This window comes from Hyla sarda, chromosome 5, assembly GCF_029499605.1.
Source record: "Hyla sarda isolate aHylSar1 chromosome 5, aHylSar1.hap1, whole genome shotgun sequence".
Lineage (NCBI taxonomy): Eukaryota > Metazoa > Chordata > Amphibia > Anura > Hylidae > Hyla > Hyla sarda.
The window spans coordinates 221,193,498-221,215,525 of NC_079193.1; the positions used below are offsets into that span (position 1 = coordinate 221,193,498).

The 22,028-nt window shown below is 42.6% G+C and overlaps 1 protein-coding gene across 2 annotated transcripts in view; it reads right to left on the reverse strand.

The window, feature by feature from the left end:
• Positions 1 to 22,028, reverse strand: part of ELOVL2 (ELOVL fatty acid elongase 2) — a 174,146-nt gene that overhangs the window by 123,676 nt on the left and 28,442 nt on the right. The window contains exon 1 of one of the 2 annotated variants that reach the window (XM_056521163.1): positions 19,222 to 19,297. The exons of the other annotated variant lie outside the window; for it this stretch is intronic. The gene's annotated coding sequence lies outside the window, so the exon portion shown is untranslated. Of the gene's footprint in view, positions 1 to 19,221; positions 19,298 to 22,028 lie in introns of those variants that run through there. 2 annotated transcript variants of the gene reach the window in all.

The window sequence follows — 22,028 nt, forward strand, 5'->3', positions numbered from 1 at the left end:
TTTAAGAACACCCCAGGGGAGAGCATCAAAAAGATACTAATCTTTTTTGGGGAGGTTTTCTTCTCATTTTAGATACGTGAATGTGGAGGACTATGTCAGATTCGGTGGATTGCGATGATGAACAGCATTTTTTAAATGTCAATAAAAGGTTAACGAGGGCTTTTTTAATAAAAAGTTTTCTTCAATGTGTCGTGTTTTTTATAATAGAATTTTCAGGCTTAGTAGTGGAAGCCGTCTTGTAGACAGAATCCATTACTAAGCCGGGGCTTAGCGTTAGCCCCAAAATCAGCTAGCGCTAACATCCAATTATTACGCCGTTACCCACTGCCACAGGGGTGCTGGGAAGAGCCGGTACCAATTTTTGATGCTACGGGCCTGTTGGTACTGGCTCTTCCCAGCACCCCTGTGGCAGTGGGTAACGGCGTAATAATTGGAGGTTAGCGCTAGCTGATTTTGGGGCGAACACTAAGCCCCAGCTTAGTAATGGATTCCGTCTATAAGACAACTTCCACTACGAAGCCTGAAAATTCTATTATAAAAAACACGACACATTGAATAAAAATTTTAATTTAACCCCTTAACAAAGCGGGACGTAAATTTACGTCCTGGGGAGCTGGTACTTAATGCACCAGGACGTACATTTACGTCCTATGCATAACCACGAGCATCGGAGAGATGCTCGTGTCATGCGCGGCAGGTACTGGCTGCTGATAGCAGCCAGGGATCCGCCTATAATGGCGGACATCCGCGATCGCGTGCATGTCCACCATTAACCCCTCAGATGCCGTGATCAATACAGATCATGGCATCTGCAGCATCGCAGTACTTTGAATGGATGATCGGATCGCCCGCAGCGCTGCCGCGGCGATCCGGTCATCCAGCATGGCAGCCTTCTTTGGATCGAGCAGACCAGAGCAGAAGATGACCGATTATACTGATCAGTGCTATGTCCTATGCATAGCACTGAATAGTATTAGCAATCGAATGATTGCTATAAATAGTCCCCTATGGGGACTATTAAAGTGTAAAAATAAAAGTAAAAAATAAAAGTAAAAAAATTTGAAAAAAACCCTCCCCAATAAAAATGTAAATTGTCCCATTTTCCCTATTTCACCCCCCAAAAAGTGTAAAAAAATATATTTTATATACACATTTGGTATCATCGCGTGCATAAATATCCCAACTATTAAAATAAAATGTTAATGATACTGTACGGTGAACGGAAAAAAAAAAAAGTCCAAAATAGCTGCTTTTTTATAACATTTTATTCCCAAAAAATTAATAAAAAAAGTATTCAAAGTTTTAATATAAGCAAATATGGTATCAATAAAAAGTACAGAGCACGGCCCAAAAAATGAGCCCTCATACCGCCACTTATACGGAAAAATGAAAAAGTTATAGGTCTTCAAAATAGGGGGATTTTAAACATACTAATTTGGTTAAACAGTTTGCAATTTTTTTTTAAGCGCAACAGTAATAGATCAATTTAAATCAACTGGTGGCAGAAAGTTAAACATATTTGTAAATTACAATATGCAAGGAGAAGATGAAAAAAAGTCGGCATATTTGTAAATTACTTCTATTAAAAAATCTTAATCCTTCCAGTACTTATTAGCTGCTGAATGCTACAGAGGAATGTTTTCATGGGTATCACTTTAATCATATTGACCAAAAGAATAAAGAACACATGTCATTTTTACCGTATATTGTACGGCGTGAAAATGAAACCTTCCAAAATTAGCAAAATTGAGGCTTTTTAATTTCCCCACACAAATAGTATTTTTTTGGTTGTGCCATACATTTTATGGTAAAGTGAGTGATGGCATTACAAAGGACAACTGGTCGTGCAAAAAACAAGCCCTCATAATAGTCTGTGGATGAAAATATATAAGAGTAATGATTTTCTGAAGGTAAGGAGGAAAAAACGAAAACGTAAAAATAAAATTGTCCTTAAAGGGGTACTCCGGTGAAAACCTTTTTTCGTTTAAATCAACTGGTGGCAGAAAGTTGAACATATTTGTAAATTACTTCTATTAAAAAATCTTAATCCTTCCAGTACTTATTAGCTGCTGAATGCTACAGAGGAAATTCCTTCCTTTCAGTGGTTAGCACTGCTGCCTTGCAGTGCTGGGAACTTGGGTTCAAATCCCACTAAGGACAACAATAAATAAAGCATTATTATTATGATAATAACGTCAGCAGAGAGAACTGTGCTCGTGATGTCATCAGAGAGAATTCCAAAAAGAAAAACATTTCCTCTGTAGTATTCAGCAGCTAATAAGTACAGGAAGGATTAAGATTTTTTTTATAGAAGTAATTTACAAATATGTTTAACTTTCTGCCACCAGTTGATTTAAAAGAAAAAAGGTTTTCACCGGAGTACCCATTTAAGGCCCAAATGGGCTGAGTCCTTAATGGGTTAAAAAAACACTCCCCCACAGCCCTCAGTAACAATTTTATTGAAATAAAAAAAAAGCTAGTCATCGTTGCAGTCCACCGAATCTGACGTAGTCCTCCGCATTCATGTATACGAAATGAGATGAAAAGGAAAACAAGAAATATGGGTTAGTACATTTTTTGCACTGGGGAGAGTGCACATAATGCGGCATGTTCCTTGACAGGGAGCCTCCAATTGTTGCTAAACTATAACTCCCATCATGGGGGTCTGTAGTTAAGCAACAGCTGGAGTCTCCCTGTTTGGGAACACACTGCCAGAAAGGCTCTTTTCCCATTATGCAAAACGCATAATGAGAACAAAGTCAGGCCTGGACTGTGTAGCCCCACCCCCTAATGACATCTTCACTAGGGGGCGGGGCAGTAAAGGTCTCAGGGGGTCTCAGGAGTGAGACACCCTTTTGATCTGTTCCTCTGCCCTTGGACTACTACTCCCATCATGGGACAGTGTCCTTCCCATGATGGGAGTAGTTGTAGTACCGCAGCGCTGAGGGATGGCACTTGCACATCCCCTGGCTGTGGGACTTTTAGGACTTCTAGTCCAGGGGCTGAGGGGCAGATTGCAGCAGGTCATTCTCCAGAGACCTGCTGCGATATGCATTTATTAACTGTACAAGCCGGCGGCGGCACATGCGGCTCCACTGCACTCCCCACCGGCTCCCGGCGGGGAATACTGTATGCGCTGTCACATTTCATAATCCCCGCCGCCGGGAGACAAGACCTCTGATTGGTGAATAGCTTTTCACCAATTAAAGTTCCCGTTTTCCGGCAGCGGGGATCATGAAATGTGACTCTGTCCCATGATGGGAATAGTTGTAGTTTAGCAGTGTTGAGGAACGGCTCCTGCATCCCCAGGCGTTCTTAGTAGAACACTTTCCTACGTGTCCTTTTTGCGTAAAAAAAAACGTATTTGTGCAAAAAAATGTGTATGATAAATTAGTATCCACTGCAAAATGCATTCCACAATACACAAAAAAATTGAGTACTTGCTCTATCAAAAAAGATGCACAGAAAAGACGCAAAATAACTCACTGTGCAAAAATTTGCGCAACATATAGAAACGAAAAAGCTTCTACCGCTAATGATAAATTCCCCCCTTAGTCCATAAATTATACAAAAATGCTGTGAAACAGAAGGTCCTGTACTGCACCACATTGGCCTAATAGAATTCCTAATAGGAAGTTTAAAGAGTACCTGTCACCAAATAAAACTTTTAATATAGTGATCCTTGTGTAATTAGCAGACATTTTCCCATTCACTTGCTTTTAACCGCTTAAGGACTCAGCCCATTTTCACCTTAAAGGGGTACTCCACCCCTAGACATCTTATCCCCTATCCAAAGGATAGGGTATAAGATGTCTGATCGCAGGGGGTCTCGCCGCTATGTTTGCTCCGTGGCTGATGACGAGCGATACTGGGGTCGAGGTATCGTGATGTCACAGCCCCACCCCCTCGATGTCATGCCCTGCCCCCTCAATGCAAGCCTATAGGAGGGGGCGTGATGTCAAGAGGGGGCGGGGCCGTGATGTCACGATACACCATTCCCTGCATCGCCCATCATCAGCCACAGAGCGATCCTGCAGGAGAGATGGCAGGGGTCCCCAGCGGCGGAACCCCCGCGATCAGACATCTTATCCCCCATCCTTTGGATAGGAGATAAGATGTCTAGGGGCAGAGTACCCCTTTAAGGACTCGTTTTTTCCTCCTCACCTTCTAAAAATCATATCGCGTTCAATTTTTCACCTACAGACCCATATAAGGGCTTGTTTTTTGCGTCACAAATTGTACTTGAAATTACTTATTTTATAAGGACCCTCCTGTCGTCCAGTAAGCTGATCAGGACATCGCGATTCTGTCGCGATAGTCCTGATCAGCTCCGCTGAGCTGCCGGGATAGTTTACTTTTACTTGATCGCGGTGTCTAAAGGGTTAATGCTGGGCATCGGCCCAATCAGTGGTGCCCGGCATTAGCCGTGGGTCCTGCTGCCCGTACAGTGCTTAAGTACCAGGATGTCATGGAGTACCTGTACGCCCTATGTCCTTAACTGGTTAAAATTATCAACATAAATATGTTTAAAATGTAATATAAAAATGGCCACTAGGTGGCTCTATTCTGTTCCCTGCCACAATTAATACAGCGAGTTTGGTCTCCTCCCGGCCTGGCAGGAGTCCAAACTCAGGAAGTGTTTCTCTGCACTGAGCTTGATTGACAGCTGCACAGAAAGTTAAAGCTCTACAGATTCTCACAGAAAGCTGCACAGACTGACAGCTGAAGGATATCCTCACTGATAGCAACACAGACAGAAACAGACCTTGAGGTCTTCTTTTCATCACAGCACTGCAACCATGTTGGGGTGGAAGTTGTCCCCCAGCAGACTGCAGTGATGTAATGCCTGCTGGGAAATGTCCGCTTACTCCTGCTGGGAAATTGCACTATGTGAGCAAGAAGAAAGGTATGTTACAGAGCTTTTTAAAGCTCTGAATTTTTTTTAAGGGCTGGAGGGCTAGGAGTAATTAGGGGACATAGCCTGAGTTAGTTTGGAACAGTTTATTTGGTGACAAGTACTTATTAAAGAATTACTCCAGGTTGTTTTTTTGCCCACATAATGCACTCACCGTTACTAGTGCTACAACTCCATCTGTTTAATTCCAGCAAAGCTGCATCTATGCAGTTTATCACTGTAAATGGGTCACGTGATCACCAGTCTGACCCACAGAGAGTCAAAGTGTCAGAGTCTTAACGTGTCAGAGGAAGTGGTCAATCCTGGTGTGGAAGTGGTCAGCTCTTTTCATGTGAACTACATACAGGTTGACATCATCATAATTTATCAGATCAATCCTGCAAGCTCCCAAACCTCTCACCTCCCCACCCTAGCCCTATCTGTATTCTGGTGCTGCTATCTATATGGGATCAGGATATATATAGTAGTTATACAGCTCTGCTGTGCTCCCACATTTGTTTTTGTTTTTTTTTGCTGTGCTGTTTTCTGTTTTACTGATGTAAATTCAGAAAAACTTCAGCCAAAACAACCAAAATGCATAAAAAAATTGTCAAAAAATGGCCAAATTAAATCCATCAAAATAACTTTCTTTTAGAAAGCGAATCCACTTACGCTTGGTCAGTGGCAGATAACCACCACTCACAACTAGATAAAAGAAATAAATGCAAATCCCATTGTCCTGATTAATCCTTCTGGTGATCCTGAGTCTGTCGGATGCCTATATATATATATATATATATATATATATATATATATATATTAAAAACAAAAACACTGGAGAGCAAACCACAGGTCTCTCATCCTCGACCCCCAGGTTGTAGAAGCTGCGTTTATTCTTTTGTCATAACAAATAAACTTTTTATATATAATAATCCCCTATACTTACCAAACTAAGTCACTATCTATACCCAGATTAAATATCCAAAAACTCTCTCTTATATAATGTGTCAAATTCATGTAGTTGATTATTCATTTGCACTGGAGAGCAACTTTTAGTAACTCTGGGTGAGCATAATGATATTGCGCTTCATATTGTGATACGCTGTGTTTGCAAAAATGACGTCTTAAATTAAATATATCTGTATTAATTCTTTGTAATGTGTGTGTTTGCGATGTGTTTGCAATGTCTGACCTACATACTGGAGGGCACTCCAGCATGTACGCCACAAAATCACTACCCCAATCTTGAGTGATCTTTGCCTATGGTGTGCCGTCTAGAACTTTAAAAAAACAGTAAAAAAAAGGTTTTAATAAATGTGAAAAAGCTCCTCCCCCACAAAAAAAAATATTATTCACTTTCCCCAAACATATTTGGTATTGCTGCATCTGAACTTTTACAATATAATCTTATTAATTCTGTATGGTGAACAGCATAAACGTAAAATAATACCAAAGTCCAAATTTGCAGATTTTTGGTCTACGTGATCAAAAAAATTACATATTGGTACTGATAAAAACTACAGATCACTGGGCAAAAAATTTGCCTTATACAGCAGCGTATATGTAACGGGTAACGGCAGGTGGTGGATCTTCTGGGCCTGTTAGGATGATGACGTGAGCTGTGCCAGGGAGCGGAGTCTAAGGTGGCACTGGTTTTCACCAGAGCCCGCCACAAAGCGGGATGGTCTTGCTGCGGCAGGCGGCACCCAGGTCGCTACCCCTGGCACGACTTGTCCACACAGGTAGCTGGGAGATGGCATGGCACAGAAGGAGACTGGCAGGACGTGGAAGATGGCAGTAGATCAGGGCCGGTAACACAGGTGCAGGGAAGGTAAGGTAGCAAGGAACAGGTACACAGTAACAGGGACACAGACTTTCCCTAAGGCACAAGGTAACCAAAGATCCGGCAGAGAAACAAGGGAGGAGCTGATATTAAAGGACAGGGGACAGGTGTAGACACCTTGATTAATTGAGCACTGGCCCTTTAAGTGAAAGAGCTCTGGCACATGCGCCCTAGGAGGCGGGCGCACGCGAGCCAGGGCTGCGAGGACACAGAGAGGCGGAAGATGAGGGAGGTGAGTGACGGGTTGGGATTCGCATGCGGGCGCGTATCGTGATGCAAATCCCAGCCCTACCGGCAGCGGGGACATAAGCAGAGAGCGATCACGGCCAGCGTGTCCGGCTGGAGCGCAGTTGTTACAGTATACATAAAAATAAGAACGTTTCCCTTATTTTAAAAGCAGTACAATGAGAGAAAAGCATGTAACCATGGGTCTCATTTTCTAAATCAACTGGTGCAAGAAAGTTAAACAGATTTGTAAATTACTTTTATTTAAAAATCTTAATCCTTCCAGTACTTATCAGCTCCTGTATTCTCCAAAGGAAGTTCTTTTCTTTTTTAATTTCTTTTCTGTCTGACCACAGTGCTCTCTGCTGGCATCTCTGTCCATGTCATGAACTGTCCAGAGCAGGAACAAATCCTCATAGCAAACTTATCCTGCTCTGGACAGTTCCTGACCGACAAAAGTGTCAGCAGAGAGCACTGTGGTCAGACAGAAGAGAAATTCAAAAAGAAAATAATTTCCTCTGCAGCATACAACAGCTGATAAGTACTGGAAGGAGTAAAATTTTTAAATAGAAGTAATTTACAAATCTGTTTAACTTTCTGGCACCAGCTAATTTAAAAAAAAAAATGTTTTCCACCAGAGTACCCCTTTAACCTGTTAAGGACGGCGGGCGTATCCATACGCCCCCATTTTAAAGTCCTTAAGGACTGAGGGCGTATGGATACGTCCGTGGGAATTCCGGTCCCCGCCGCTAGCCAGTTGGGGACCGGACCGAGATGCCTGCTCAAATCATTCAGGAGGCATCCCGACACATCGCCGAGGGGGGTCCTGAGACCCCCCATGTCGGCGATCGGAGAAAATCGCATGTCAATTCAGACATGCGATTTTCTCCAATTCCGGGCTGATCGGGTCTCTGGTGACCCGATCACCCGGAAAATAGGGATGATCAGAGTTGTCAGTGACAGCCCCGATCATCCTAAGGGATACGAGCGAGGTCGCAGTGCTGCGATCTCCTCCTATCCCCTGCCATTAGTCAGAACTGAGTTCTGACCAATGGCAGCGCAGGAAAGGGGGTTGCCATGGAAACACCGTTCTGCCCACCCCTGGATGTCAGACAGAATGGGGGGAGAAGATGGAGGCCTGTAACTGGAGGAGAAGATGCGTGGGGCCCGGCGATCATCGCAGACATCCATCAGAGATCACGGCTCAGGTAGGGAATCGACGGTGGGGAGGAGAAATGAAAGTGAAAGTAAAGTGATCTTTACTGTGGCAACCACTTGGAAGGCCAGACTGCAACTCCCAGCATGCCCAGACAGCCAAAGGTTGTCTGGGCATGCTGGGAGTTGTAGTTTTGCAACATCTGGAGGGTCACAGTTTGGTGACCACTGTTAGAGTGGTGCCCAAACGGTAGCCCTCTAGATGTTGCCAAACTACAACTCTCAGCATGCCTAGACTGCCCAGGCATGCTGGGAGTTGTAGTTCTTTAACATCTGTCCCTTCAGATTTAGCAATTTTCATGAAATATTTGAAAATTGCTGCTCTACTTTGAAGCCCTCTATTTTTTCAAAAAGTCAAAATATGTCCATTTTATGATGCCAACATAAAGTGGACATATTGTATTTGTGAAGAAAAATAACATTTATTTGGAATATCCATTTTCTTTACAAGCAGAGGGCTTCAAAGTTAGAAAATGCTAAATTTTCTAAATTTTCATGAAATTTGAGGATTTTTCACCAAGAAAGGATGCAAGTAACGCCGAAAATTTACCACCAAAATAAAGTAGAATATGTTCCGAAAAAACAATCTCAGAATCAGAATATTCAGTAAAAGCATTTTAGAGTTATTAATGCTTAAAGTGACGGTGGTCAGATGTGCAAAAAAGGGCTCAGTCCTTAAGGTGAAAAAGGGCTCAGTCCTTAAGGGGTTAAAGTGTATTGTTCATTTTTAAAAAGTTTTTAATATTTCAGAGACATATCAGTATCGGTGGGGGTCAGAGTTCTGAGACCCCCAGAAATTGTTAAATTGAATAGGGAAGAGCACTCAGCTGAGCACTGTCTCTATTTGCTTTCGAAAGATGGGCTCATAAAGTGTAAATGAACTTATACATTGCACTCTATGCAGGATTTAATCTTGTCTTCTGAGCTGTCTGAACTGTGTACCTAACCTGACATTTTCCTTTATTCCGACCATAGTGCATTGGCCAATGAAGACACAATGTAAATGATAAAGCAGGTTCATCACCTCATGACTACGTACTCCAGCACTTTGAACGTACAAACATAATTGACTTTTATACTAGTACAAGCTGAACAAGTCAGCATAAAGTGGAGGAATAAACGGAGACTATTCTACAAACAGTAGCTGCCTTTAACTTCTTCAATAGAATAAACAAAAAATAGCATCCATGGGGAGAAATAAAAACTTGCTGATCTTTAGAAACAATGGGGGATATTTACCAAAGGATTTAGACAGTTTTTTCCTGTCTAAATTTGTCACACAGAAAGTCGCAGTCTAAATATGTGTATGTGTATTTTAGACGGAAATGCATTGGAAAATGCATTGGTGCTGAATTTATCAAAAGCGACTTATCAGCGACAAGTCACATCGGCTGAAAGTACGCCGAAATGTCAGATCATGCTGGAGCAGGTTTAAATACAGTCTAAGGCTGCTTTCACACTATAAAATTCATCCGTTTTAAAGATCCGTTTGATGTTCCGTTTTGAAAACCCTGAAAATCGGCCATTAAACGTCCGTAAGAAAATCCCATTATAGCCTATGGGATTTTTACATTATCCGTTTTAATACGTTAGAGTCAGTTGTTAATAACGGACGTTATTTTGTGACGGGAGAATGAACGGAAGAAATAGTGCACGCTTTATTACTCCCGTTACTATCTTCCGTCACAAAATAACGTCCGTTATTAATAACTGACTATAACGGATTAAAGCGGATAATGTAAAAATCCCATAGACTATAATGGGATTTTCTAACGGACGAAAGGGATTTTCTAACGAACTTTTAATGGCCGATGTTCAGGGTTTTCATAACGGAACAACCAACGGATCTTTAAAACGGATGAATTTTATAGTGTGAAAGCAGCCTTAAGCATAGATCCCAAAGTCTGTGCGCAGAATTTATCACCTTTTGATAAATTAGGCACACAATGGCCCTCATTTACTAAGAGTGGAGTGTAGGTTTCTTTGTGGGTTTTAATTATCTACAATTTATTTTCCACAGTATTTACTAAGGTTTCCCTACATTTTCCACTTTCCCTACACTTTGCTTTTTTTACACATGCTCTGATCTGTCTGGTTTTCCTCAGCTGAAATCCACCACATTTTATGTGGAAACCTTAGCAAATATGTTGTGTTTTTGTGAACATGTCGGGAACACGCCACCTTTCCCCGATGCCCACGCCCCTTTTTCGGGTTTTCTCAGCAAAATGGAGTTAGTTGGGTTTTTCTCAATTCTGGTGCAAATTCTGGCGCAAAATCTGGCGCAAACAGAATTTCTGGCGCAATGCGACAGAATCTGGCACACAACCCGACAAAACATGTCGGGTTTGCAATAGTAAATGAGGGCCAATAGACCAGCCTAACCCTCTGTAGTTTGGTCTATATTGATGCGGGACATAGACAGCTTTGATAAATATCCCCAAATGAGTCTTTATGAAACAGCAGTTTTTTTTTTATTATAATAACAGGTGTGTGGAAATGTAATAAAAAAAAATACTTCCCCACTCCACGGGAATAAAATGGAGCAAAATCTACTTGTCCGGACCAATTTTCGCTTTTTCACTCTCATTTTTTCATCCCCGTCCCATAATAGCCATAACTACCGTATATACTCGAGTATAAGCCGAGTTTTTCAGCACGATTTTTCGTGCTGAAAACACCCCCCTCGGCTTATACTCGAGTGAACTCCCCCACCCGCAGTGGTCTTCAACCTGCGGACCTCCAGAGGTTTCAAAACTACAACTCCCAGCAAGCCCGGGCAGCCATCGGCTGTCCGGGCTTGCTGGGAGTTGTAGTTTTGAAACCTCCGGAGGTCCGCAGGTTGAAGACCACTGCGGCCTTCAACATAATCCAGCCCCCTCTCACCCCCCTTTAGTTCTGAGTACTCACCTCCGCTCGGCGCTGGTCCGGTCCTGCAGGACTGTCCGGTGAGGAGGTGGTCCGGTGGGATCGTGGTTCCGGGCTGCTATCTTCACCGGGGAGGCCTCTTCTAAGCGCTTCGGGCCCGGCCTCAGAATAGTCACGTTGCCGTGACAACGACGCAGAGGTGCGTCATTTGCGTCATTGTCAAGGCAACGCATCTATTCCGGGCCGGAAGCGCGGAGAAGAGGCGCCCCCGGTGAAGATAGCAGCCCGGACCACCTCCTCACCGGACCACCTCCTCACCGGACAGCCCTGCAGGACCGGACCAGCGCCGAGCGGAGGTGAGTACTCAGAACTAAAGGGGGTGAGAGGGGGCTGGATGATGTTGAAGGCCGCAGTGGTCTTCAACCTGCGGACCTCCGGAGGTTTCAAAACTACAACTCCCAGCAAGCCCGGACAGCCGATGGCTGCCCGGGCATGCTGGGAGTTGTAGTTTTGAAACCTCTGGAGGTCCGCAGGTTGAAGACCACTGAGGGCGAATGATGAGAAGAGGATGATGAAGGGGGGGTGTGGGGATGATGAAGGGGGGTGGGGATGATGAAGGGGGGGGTGGGGATGATGAAGGGGGGGGGGGATGATTACAAGGGGATGATGAAGGGGGGATGTGTGGGATGATAAGGGGATGATGAAGGGGGGATGTGTGGGATGATAAGGGGATGATGAAGGGGGGATGTGTGGGATGATGACAAGGGGATGATGATGAGGATGTTAATGACGGGTCTGGATGATGACAGGGGGGGATGAGGTATTTCCCACCCTAGGCTTATACTCGAGTCAATAACTTTTCCTGGGATTTTGGGTTGAAATTAGGGGTCTCGGCTTATACTCGGGTCGGCTTATACTCGAGTATATACGGTACCTACTATAATGATACCTTTTAATTTTTCAATAACATTTTCTCCGAACCAAAAATGTTTTTTAAATAAATCGGTGAAGTGAAATGGAAATAGTAAAAGATAATTTAGCTAATTTGGTGGTTTTCTTTTCTACACCATTTACCTTGTGGTTGAGATAACATGTTGTTTTGATACTTTAGGCCGGCCTGATTACAGCAATACCAGATTTGTATAGTTTCCCTCATGTTTTACTAATTTAAAAAAATTCTGAACTTTTTCACATTTTTTTAATTGCCATTTTTTGACCCTGTAGCTTTTTAAATATTTTTTTTTTTTTTTTTGCATACCAGGCTGTATTAGGGGATATTTTCCTGGGATATTATAAAATTTGCAATTCTGTGGTTTGTTATTTATTTTTTTACATTTACGTAATTTACTGCACAGGATACATAATGTTATATTTTAATAGTTCGTACAATTACGCAAGCAGTGATACTAAATATGTTTATTTTTATTATGTTTACATGTGTTTTTTTTTATAGGAAATGGGGGTGATTTGAACTTTTAACATGGAAGGGGTTAAAGTGTGTCATTTAAACTTTTTTTTTTCTTCACTTTATTAGACTTTTTGGAGGAATCATTAGATTCCCCATACAGATCAATAGAGTTCTATTGAACTCCATTGATCTGTGCTCTGCAATCCATTGATAGAGCCTAGTCCAGCCAGGCTCTATCAATGACAGATCCACAGAGAGCAGGGAAGCAGAGGTAAGCCCACCGGCTACCTCTAAAGTGGTTTGCCCCCCACACGATCGCACTGCTGGGGGGGGGGTGATCCACCCCACTAGCCCACCAGGGAGCATTCACATGTCCCTTTAGACGCCGCTGTCAAAGCTTTGACAGCGGCGATCTAAAGGGTTAATAGCCAGACGCGGCGATCTCCGCATGCTGGCTATTAGCGGCGGCCCCTGACTACAGAGAACAGCCAGGGACTGCAGAGTACAGAGCGGGCAGGAGTCTAGAGCCCGCTCCATACAGACTTCAGAGCCCTGCCGTGCTTGTCAGGTCTAAGGGCTGGAAAAATTCATCTGCCCCGCCCCCGGAACTGCATGTCCCGGGCGTTGGGTGATAGGAATTCCACATCTTTTAATAATAATTATTGTTGTCATTATTATTATTAGTATTATGTTATTATTATTATTATTATTACTACTGTTTTAATGATACAAACACATATTAGGCTGGGTTCACATTATGTTTTAAGCAATACAGGACTGTATACGGCTGGGTTACGCGAGTGCACGGGTTTCACTCCCCCCAGCCGTATACAGTCCCGTATTGCTTAAAACATAATGTGAACCCAGCCTAATATGTGTTTGTATCATTAAAACAGTAGTAATAATAATAATATCCAGCCCATATGTAATGCATTTCAATGAACCGACTGGAGTGAAATGCTGACTCATTTTTGCCCCGTATATGGTTTTCCCACCGGACCTAAAACCGTGGTACATTACGCTCCCCCCAGCCGTATACGGTCCCGTATTGCTTAAAACGTAATGTGAACCCAGCCTTATTATGGGAGCTTTGTAAACTCGTATTTATGCGAGGACATAAGCCAAAAATTATCACACACTAGTATAATTTATGAAAAGACACTTGAAAAGTGAACCTATGTCTTTCTCTTTAAGGATAGGATTCCACTGAGGTTTTTCTCACCAGCAAAAACGCCAGTAAAAACTGCCAGTAAAACTGCCACAGCTTTTCCCTGTGTTTTGGCAGTTTTTCGGTCATTTTTTCTGGTGAGTGGAAACAGCCAATTTTGTCCCCTGTGGCAGTTTTCTCACTGTCTTCAGGTACCACTCTGCGGGTCGGATGCTGAGCGCGCGGTCCAGAGAGTGTAAGGAGATGAGGAGTGATGTACAGCATAACTCCTCACCTCCCCTGGCCATATAGTATACAGTGGTGAATAATGTACCTGTGTATACTATACAGGAGCCGGGAATCCTGTCACCAGACTGACAGGACTCCCTGCTCCTATAGCCCTTTGAGCGGTATACACTATATACATCTATCAATAGATCGTTGTATATAGTGTATACAGAAAAGGTGATCCCCTTACCTCCCTTGCTCCCTGTCGGGTCTGTGTATCTCCGCCCCCTAGTGATGACGTCAGATGATGGGAGGCAGAGTGGTAAGTATGAGGCTCTATTCACATTGTACGTTTTGTATAGAGCCAAAGGCTTTCTGGACATGCAGGGAGTTGTAGTTTTGCAACAATTGGAGGCTCTCTGTTTGAGAAGACATTGCATTTTGGGCGCTCTCCCCAGAGGAGAGCGCCAAAAATGTCCTAGCCCATTTTTTGTGTTTCTTTTTTCTTCTTGTTTCAGATCCGTGTATGCAGAGGATTCGGTGGATTAAGGTGATGAACTAGATTTTTTTTCTTTTAATAAAATTGCTAACGAGGGCTGTGGGGGAGTGTTTTTTTTAAATAAAATAATTCTTCCAATGTGTCGTGTTTTTTAAAAATTTAATTTCCAGGCTTAGTAGTGGACAGAATCCATTACTAAGCCCGGGCTTAGTATATACATTTTGTTAAATACAATTTTTCCATCACCACTGTATATATATATATATATATATATATATATATATATATATTAGGGATCGACCGATATCGGTTTTTTAGGGCCGATACCGATAATCGGTGCAGGTTAGGGCCGATAGCCGATAACTTATACCGATATTCCAGTATAAGTTATCGGCTATTTAACCCCCTGCGACACCGCTGCAGATCATTGATTTAAAGCGGGCGCTTTAAATCAATGATCTGCAGTGGCTTTTGCGGGGCCATAGACCACCGCCGCCAGCACCTGCTTCTCTCCCCTACCTGCCAGGGTGCTCCGGGCCATCCATCCATCGTTCATGTAGTGTCCGGGGGCGTTCCGGGTGGAGGGTGGTCCAGTCCGGGCTGTCCTTCTTCACCGGCGGTCATCTTCTCCACTCCGGGCAGGCTCCGGCCTAGTAGCTGCATAGACGCCGCTGCGCAGTGACGCCCGTGCGCAGCGACGCACCTGACGTCACGGCGTAGCGGCGTCTATGCAGCGTACTAGGCTGGAGCCTGCCCGGAGTGGAGAAGAAGACCGTGGGAGAAGAAGGACAGCCCGGACCGGACCACCCTCCACCCGGAACGCCCCCGGACACTACATGAAGGAAGGATGGCCTGGACCACCCCCATTACGGGTAAGTTTAATTTTTTTATTGACTCGGAGGGTGGGGGAGGGGCCCGACCGGTATAGCGGTATGGGAAAAAATCCATACCGGTATACCGCCTAGCATCACGGTGGGGGGTGCGACGCGGTGCGGTGGGTCGGGGGTGCGGTGCGGCGGGTCGAGGGGGGTGGCGGTCGCGGTGTGGTGGGGGCGGTGCGGGGGGCGGGGCATTATCGGCAAGATAATTGCCGATACCGATAATGCCCAAAATCGTGATTATCGGCCGATAATATCGGCCATACCGATAATCGGTCAATCCCTAATATATATATATATATATATATATATATATATATTTATATAAAAAGCAAAATCCTCAGTAGTTGCAGTATCTTGTAATACCTTTTTTATTGGACTAACAAGAAGGTATTACAAGAAAAAGGTATTACAAGATACTGCAACTACCGATGATCTTGCTTTTTGCATCATTGGACTAAAACGGCTACTCCTAACTACTCTCTCTCTCTCTCTCTCTCTCTCTCTCTCTCTCTCTGTATATATATAATTTTTTTATAAAAAATTGTTCCAACACTTTTTTGGATCGCTAAAGTGCAAATATATATATATATATATATATATATATATATATATAAACCATCTGCAAAAACGCCAAACTTAAAACCCACATGGCGTTTTTCTTGACATTTTTTCACTCCCATAGACTTCTATGGCAGGAAAATGCCAAGTTTTTCCGAAAAAAAACGCCAAAGTCTCAACAAGATAAAACTGAAAAATGCCAACCTGAAAAACGCCTTGTCGATATGGCATTTTGCAGTTCCATATGGACTTGCAACTAACATCTGGCCGCAGCCAGATTTTGGGGCGTTTTTGTGTGAAAAACCTTAGTGGAATTCCAGCCTAAATGCAATTTTTGTGCACATATTAAACCGTAGATCAGAAGAAATTAGAAGAAATGTTGCTATAGAAAGACTAAGGCTAGAATTCCACTGAGGTTTTTCTTTTGCAAAAACACCTAAAAAAATGCCAATTTTCCCGCACTGTTTTTTATTCCGCATCTCTGCTATATTATGGACGATCGCATCGGGTGTCAGGAGTAACACCCGGGGCGATATGTCTATTAGTACAGGTACTACTACTCCCATCATGGAACAGTGTGTTCCATGCTGGGAGTAGTAGTACTACATAAAAAAAAATTAAAAAAGAGAGAAAAAAAAGTTAAAACACACACACACACACACACACTCTTCATTATTTATTGAAATTTAATTAGAAAAAAATACATTTAGTTAAATAAATGTTTTTACATCCCTACTGCATCCTTTTTTTTCTGGTACCCAACTATTTTTGTACAAAATACGCCAAAGGGGCCAAAAAAGGCAAATTCCACACAAAGGTAAAAACGCAAGAAAAAAACACCAGAAAAAATGCCAAAACGCAGGGAAAAACAGTGGCAGTTTTTCTGGCGATTTTTCTGGCGTTTCTAAGCCCAAAAAAATCACAGGGCAAAAACCTAAGCCTAAGGCTGAATTTTCATGCAGAATCTGGAGGAAAAATTCAGCTTGAAAATTCTGCTACATAAAGTTAGGGGATGTCCGGAATGTCAGAAATACCCCAGTCGCAATGCATATAAATACCATGCACAACAGTGATATATCTTATATAAAATTCATTGGTATTGATTTGGTTAAACCACTACAGAGGGGTGGAGATTGGGATAGATCTATACTGCAACGAGAATGTAAATGGATCTACAGATTACAAACCATGGCCCCAAAGGGACTTAATGAACAATTATCGTTTTCTTGTTTCATTTAGAGGTATTGGGAAGAGATCCACGGACAGGACCCACTGAGGGTGGCCCATTTGAGGTAGCCAGGGGAGATCCCAGTGGATCTTAAGGATTTAGGTGCCACCCATATAGCTAGGGAAACTTAGGGTGCAACAGGAGGTTCCTGATCTTCGGTACCGCCCTTTTTAGGGCGTCCATGCCGCTTAGGTTGAGGTGATCCAGACTAGGACCCAACAGGGCTAGAACAGGTCTCCCTAGGTCCACTCTAATCCCCCCTCCTCTCTCCCTAAAATAGGGTTATCCAGTCCACTAATCATTCCGTGGATCTCTGATTCCCCCCCCCCCCCCCAAATAACAACACTAAACCATAAACTATTCTTCTTTACTATATTCCCCATTTTACACATTTACATATCTATATAAATTCTATAGTCGATTTGCTAATATGCATTTATACTACTTTTGTTGTCCACTTTCTTGTACCCATCTTTACCAATGATTTAGAAAACTAGTATTTACATTGTATTCTAAGACATCACTATGTCCTCCAGTATTGACTCCTATGAAACATTCCAATGTATCATCTAAAATATGGGTGGGAGTGGGATAATAACTTGGATCAGGGTCAGGATTGTTTTTACTGCCTATATAACCAACATAGGACTAAAACTCTGGTTTATGGCGGTTTATTATGTGATCATTAACTGTATCTAGATATACTGATAACCTATGTGTTATGCAGAGAGAAGGTTACAATTGTGTAGTAGGCATACTGACATCCAGGACTGGATTATTAAAGATGCCTATCACAGTGCACAGATGGAGACACAACGGACTCTATACTGTGCATAATTATCTTATTTATAAAGTTAGTACCTGTTCCATGCCTTTAGCCTAAGTCAGTGTTTATTCATTCATTTATATACTCACTTAGCCGATAACGCATCCGACGTGTGAATACTGCTGAACCCGATCTATCCCGATATCGGGACTGGAGCGGGGACCACGCCCCCTTGAGCGGCGTCATGGGGACGGGCCTCCAATGACGTAAATAGGGTGCGCCTCGGCTTGATGGAGACGCCGGCGTGCTCACCTGACACGCAGACAGTCCGGACATCGCTCCGGTACTCGCTGCCACAGCAGCGACTCAGACGCACTTTGTCCTGAACAATTGAATGTAAGTAGTTCAGATAACACTTTAGTACCTACTTCTTGCTAGTTATTATGCGGCTATTTCCTATATATGCTCCACACACTCTGTCGGAATGTGATTCTAAATAAGGGCATATTATTATTATTTTCAGTGCCCGGCTCTCTCACTTTATTTGATCCAGTAGACAGTAAGTACCCACTTGCTAATGCACGAAAAACAGCAAAGAGGGGTAAGTCATCTACTGGTTACTAAGGGAGATGTCCATGATTTCTTATCGTTATAGGCACTAACCGGGATGGTGAGAAATGCCCTATCTGGTCTCTGGACGCGATAGTTAATCACAGAGTCGGAGCTTTTGTTGACGCAGTTTACTCTATGGTGGTTACTCTCTGGGTGTCATTAGTTGACAAATCTGCTTTTAAAGAGATATACACAGTGACATATTAACGAGATACCTGACTCCAGAGTCTGCTATAACCATATACCTAATCCCCTGAAGAAGTGTGGGGGATAACTATATACTCTAACCCCTACATGGAAACGCGTTGGGAGAGGGAGAAAGGAAAATATATCGATTAATACTGGTTGAATACTCTATGTGATAGTGTCAATATCCTATCCAGGATGGGATTTGATTACTATATGTGATATTGTAAACATATCATCTATGATTACAGTACTATAGCATGGTGTGTACCTAACCACTGGTGCTATACCTACCGCGTCATTTGTCTCAATAGTCGCAATAGTGTGTAAATATCACTTCTTTAAGATACTACAATTATTTATTATTTTTTGTTTGTGGATCGGTATTTTTTTAAAATACACCATTAAAAGTTATATTTTAGAAGGCACCTCAGTCCCTGGTAGGGACAACATATATACATTTTTTCTTGAATTGTTGCCGAGAGGAACTATGTACTAACCCGGGTTTATGTATGGCCAAACATTACATACATTAATATTTCTACATAAAGTTAACATTCTGATGAATGGCATTTCCGCTGTCCTATTCACACAGAACATTTTCCACTGCCGAGATTCCAATGTGGAAATTCTGCATTCCTGATTCTGAAGAAACATTGAACCTACCTGTCAATAGTTTTTGCAGAATTCTTCAGCAGGGTCCGTTGAAGTCAATGGGAGAGATTTATCAAAACCTGTTCAGAGCAAAACTTGCACAGTTGCCCGTAGCAACCAATCAGATTGCTTCTTTCATTTTGCAGAGGTCTTGTTAAAAATGAAAGAAGCGAGCTGATTGGTTGCTATGGGCAACTGGGCAACTTTTTCTCTGGACAGGTTTTGATAAATCTTCCCCATGGGACTCTGAATTCAGCCTGAATGCAATAAATTCAGAACAAATTCCATTCACATTCCACAAGGAATCTGCAAAACGTCAAAAAATTAGCTGCCAGCTTGGCAGAAAGAAATCTGATCAAAAACAGAAGAACAGAGGGGGAGATTTATCAAAATCTGTCTAGAGGAAAAGTTGCCCAGTTGCCCATAGCAACCAACCAGATCGCTTCTTTCATTTTTAACAAGGCCTGTGAAATATGAAAGAAGAAATGTGATTGGTTGTTATGGGCAACTGGGCAACTTTTCCTTTGGACAGGTTTTGATAAATCTCCCCAGAAATTCCACTGTGTGAACACTGCCTAAGGGTGAGTTCACACTACAGAATTTCTGCAGTGAAAATAATCCTAATCAGGAACTTCCATTGACATAAAGGCCGGGTTCACACGGCAAAATTTTTGCACTAAATTCTGCATGAATTTATAGCCAATTCAATTCAGTTAAAATTCCTGCAGTGGAACTTCTGCAGCAGAAATTCTGCTGTGTGAATGGGACACCAGTATCCCGTTGAAGAGTATTGGCGTTAAATTCATGCAGAATTTTCATGCAGAATTCAGAGCAGAAATTCTGCCGGCGGAAATTCCACCTGTTTGAATTAATTATGCATTCACATTGATTTTCTGCAGAATTCCGCAGTTTTTTAAACACTTGCGGAATTGGTGTGGAATTCATGCGAAAATGTATGCAGAATTTGGAAGAAATCAAGCCCCACTGACTTCAATCGGATTACGCAGCCGACGTCCGGAAAGATATTAGATCAAACATATTCTTCCGGACCATGGATATTGGCATTTCCACATCAATCATCCCGCAGTAGAAATTCTGCAGTGTAAATGAAATTACAGAATCCAATTAAAGTTAGTGGTCACTAAAATAAGACGGAATTAAGCAAGGATTTTTGGCCATGTAAATGCAGCCTTAGGCTGCGTTCACACGGCAGAAAGTCTCCACTGAATTCTGCATGAATTTATAGCCAATACACTGCATTGGGATTCCGCAGTCCCATTCACAAGCAGAATTTCTGCTGCAGAATTTCTGTTGCACGAATTACATTGAAGTGAATTGGCTATAAATTCATGCAAAATTCTCCTGTAGAATTCAGTGCAGAAGTTCTGCCCTGTAAAACCGGAATTTATGTCGATACTACAAGATTTAGGGTTGTCTCAAGTTCCATTTTAGGGTACGTTCACACTTACAGGATCTGCTGATTATTTTCTGCAGCTGATTTTGCTACTCATTAAAGCCAATGGGTAGCAGAATCAGCAGCAGAAAATATTCAGCAGATCCTGTACGTGTAATTTATGCTGTGGGATGATTAAGCTGATTCTTAGGTAAGTCAATATTAAAAACTATTACAAAATATGGCAATTCTGAACTTTGGGTGGTGGAAGATTCAACTGTGATCAGTCATCCAACATTTCTCAATAAAGGAAAATATTTTCAAAAGAATAAAAATATCAAAGTGCATAATGTGTTTTGCAAGCTAAATATTTATTATTTGAATAAATCCTACACATTTAGTTTGTAACAGACATTATGCACTAATGATATTTAAAGCAAATATAATAATAAAGCCATCACTGGTCTACTAAAAAAACTGCTCTATGAATAAAGGGAACTTGTTGTGTTGAACATGCAGTCCAATCTACAGACATCATATTAGACTGGGTTCACACTACCAAATCTCCAATCGGAATTCTGTTTCAAAATTACGCTTGGAAATTCCATTTTTGCTCTGCAGACATTGCCGTCCGCACTCCGTTGCTATGGGCGCACGCACGGGAAGTCAGTGACGTCCCTGCGTGCGCCACCTTCCCGGTGGCCCCTGCGTTTTTAAAGTAAACGTGGGGCCTCCGAGAGCGCATCCCTGTGCCCTGAAAACATCTTTCGGGACACAGGGATGTCCCAGGCAGCGGCGGGCCGGATAAATGTCCTCGGCGGGCCGCATGTGGCCCGCAGGCCGTAGTTTGAGGACCCCTGCCTTAAGGGAAGAAATGGCTCAAATCTACTTCATCTGGTCATTCTGCAAGGATCACTCGCACAGTGGAAGTTCATGCCCCGGCGGAGAAGGCTTCAGTACCTTGACAGAACCCTACCTACCAGGATTCATCTACCCATCTTACAAGTCAGTATTAAAATCCGTTTGGTGAAAGCAGCACAAGTCCCAGCAAGGCACCAGGGCTCCCAAGGGATTACGCTACATCCTCTCACCCAGAGCCAACTGTGTAATACCATCTGTACCCATTTCAATAAAGACAGTTATCTGTAACTTGATGTCAGTGTGTTCATTTACTTCCTGTGTCTGGCCCAGGAGAAGCTGTCTCCAACTTCGGACCGTGTATAGGATAACAGTGCCCTGGCATAACTAAGTGATAAGGCATTTCTCCTAACACCCCCGTGGCTACCACACAAGTTTATTGCTTCAAAACATTTTCAGAGAAGATTTACTTTGTAAAACAAACTGTTTCCGATAACATGGAACATGGTAAGTAAGATGAAAGTGTTAATACAATCTGATTATAAAGCTTTTGGTCACATTATCCTTG